A 3,365-nucleotide genomic window follows, 5' to 3' on the forward strand; every position below is an offset into this window, starting at 1 on the left:
CGAACGCGTGGGTTGAAAATTAGCCAAACGACGCGCACGCGTCAGCCACGCATACGCGCGAATACATTGTGCCCCAGGCACAAAACTGGCACAACTCTGGCACAACTCTCTGGAAAATGGCTGGGCATTCGATGCAGCGCATCGACGCGCTCGTGCACACCACACGCATGCATGGATGATGCTTTCTCGAAGAACGGCGCGTACGCGCCAAGTGCGCCTACGCGCGAGGGGTCATTCTGCTAAAAAGTTTCTAAGTTAAAAGCTGCAGAATTCACAAATTCAACCCCCAATCTTCCGACGGTCATAACTCTCTCATTTTAAATCATTTTTCACCCGTTCTTCGAACGGCATGGACATCCCGGATCCAATTTCATTTCTAAACAGATTTGGCACAAATCAGAAATCTGTAGTCCAAGTTATGTCCCGTCAAAGTATGCCCAAAAACCATGTTTTCATACAAAACCACAAAGTGCCATTTTCAAAATTGTATGGGTTTTGTAGAGCTCTCCGCGGTGAACGCATGGCCGCAAACGGAGCGGTAATCGGAGCTCTAGATCAAAAGTTATGGTGGTTTGAAGATCAAGTGAGAGATAGAACTTAAGAGAGTGTTCTTCTCCTCCCTCACTCCATTTCAGCGTGTGAGTGTGTTTAATGAGGAGAGAGAATGCTGAAAACTAGGGTTTTGACTTAGTTATGTTGGGCCAAGGGACCACTTTGGGTCCGGTTTGGCCCGTTCGGTCCAATCTTGGTCCGATTCCTATAAAATTGGTACCGAAATTCTCGTCTCAATCTCCTCTATCATATTAAACCATAAAAATAACATTTTTGGCTTTCTAGAATAAATTCTCATTTTATGGGTTAATTAGCCGTTAATTAACCGGGTCTTACAATAGAAGCTATGGTCACGGTTTCAGGGAAGGGTGACCATAGAGGCTATGGTCATCGTCAAAACCGTGACCATAGATAAGGCTATGGTCACGGTTTCAGGGAGGGGTGACCATAAAGGCTACCGTGACCATAGATAAGACTATGGTCACGGTTTTAAGGAGGGGTGACCATAGAGGCTATAGTTACGGTTTCACCGTGACCATAGATAAGGCTATAGTCACGGTTTTTACGCGTGACCATAGATTAACTTATGGTCACGGTGAAAAAACATAGCCTAAAGTGTTAGAATTTGAAAATTGAAACTGCGACCATAGATAAAAAAAACCGTGACCATAGACCTATGGCCACGAGAGAATAGGCCACGGTAAAAAATCGTGATCATAGGTTTAAAACTGTGACCATAGATCTATGGTCACCCTTTTTACTATCTATGGTCACAGTTTTTTACCGTGACCATAAACTTTTTTTTTTGTAGTGTATGGAGTTTTAGTGCACTGCAATCAAGAAGAAAGAAAAGGAGCATTAAAATTTTGCTTGGACTAAAATTTTTTGTTTTTATTGTTTTCATTTGAGTCTATTTTATTTTTCAATTAATATTAAATTATTAAATTAACTTTATCTGATCTCAGCAAAAAATAGATATTCTAGTTTAAAATCTTTTTTATATTTGTGTATTATGTTTCAAATTGTCTTATTTATACATGTATAAATTTATTATTTTTAAATTTTATTAAAAGTTGATCTTTTGTGAGAATTTTAAATTTTTCTCTTAAAAGTTTCAGCTACCCATATTATTAATGGATATCCATATGCATATCACAACACAATATTTTTTTAGGGCAATTTACCTAAATAAATAGAATGGCAGAATCCTTTACCTAAATGTGCAAAACTGATTATTGTTACGTGCATGTGCAAAAACGTACTCTATGTAATCCGTGGCAACCCACCACGGTTTACGAAACGTGCATAAACCGTGGCAGGTCACAACGGTTTAGGGACAAAAAATATTGAGTATAAACCGTGGTAAGTCACCACGGTTTACGAAGGATGGATGGCATGCATAAACCGTAGTAAGTCACCACGGTTTATGAAGAAAGTGGCTTACACATAAAACCCGGTAACCCACCGCGGTTTATGTGTGTAGCTATATAAGTGGCTTACACATAATAAACGCCTCACATTTGGTCGATATATCCTGCCACGTGAGCGACGTCATTTAGTCGATACAAGCGATCCTCACTCTCCATTGGCTATTCAAGCAACAACTGCAGCAAAGTGGAAGTGTTCCTCTTCGGTTAAAGGCCAAGCAACCGGTGAGAATTAAGTTTGGGAAGTTGAAGCTATTCAAGATCACCTTCAGGGTTAGGTGTTGGATTGTTGTGGATAATCTTAATGCTAATAACTCCATTAGAATCAAGAGCAGTAGCTGCAAGTTATAGATCATGATTTTTTGGTGCTTATTATAACTATTGTTCATTATAATTACTAATAGTACAATATATGCCATATATATTGCTATGTATTACTATATACAATTTTTTTATATGGTCTCGGATTGAGATTATTATTTTATTTTTTTATTTTTACTTTACAGATAGAGATTTACATTTTAGGATTTTTCTTAGTTCTGTACTCTTGATTCTGTATTTTTCTGCCACTACTCATGCCCATATTATTTTTTGGTGATCATGCTATAGCTTATATTATATTGTTATATCGTTTATACTATTTTTGGTAACATGCTATCCTATATATATGTTTAATACCTTATTGTTAATTTTTTTTATTATTTTTAATGTAACGTGATACAAAGTGTACTAACAAAATATTTAATTACAGGATTTTTGTGAAAAAATGTATATAGTAGTACTATCTTTAGAAAAAAATAAATGTTCTGTTTGGATTTTTTATATTAAATAATTGCCTTGTTAACAAAAATTTAGAAGCCAATGGAGGGTGAAGATCGCTTGTACCGACTAAATGGCGTCGCTCATGTGGCAGGATATATCGACGAAATGTGAGGCGTTTATTATGTGTAAGCCACTTTCCTCATAAACCGTGGTGACTTACCACGGTTTATACATGCCATCCATCCTTCGTAAACCGTGTTGACTTACCACGGTTTACACTCAATATTTTTTACCCCTAAACCGTTGTGACCTGCCACGGTTTATGCACATTTCGTAAACCGTGGTGGGTTGCCACGGATTACATAGAGTACGTTTTTGCACATGCACGTAACAACAATCAGTTTTGCACATTTAAGTAAAAGATTCTGTCATTCTATTTATTTAAGTAAATTGCCCTTTTTTTTAAGACTTTGGATTCCAATGTTTGAAGGCTAAGAATGGGTAAAAGTTTAATTATGTGCAAATTAGTTGGATGTTAAATGATATTTATCTTTTTTCAAAAATAAAGTAAAGAAATATTTGTAAAATAACAATAATAACAAAAATAATAAATATATTAAAAAT

The sequence above is a fragment of the Arachis ipaensis genome, chromosome B02 (genome assembly GCF_000816755.2).
Source record: "Arachis ipaensis cultivar K30076 chromosome B02, Araip1.1, whole genome shotgun sequence".
Classification (NCBI taxonomy): domain Eukaryota; kingdom Viridiplantae; phylum Streptophyta; class Magnoliopsida; order Fabales; family Fabaceae; genus Arachis; species Arachis ipaensis.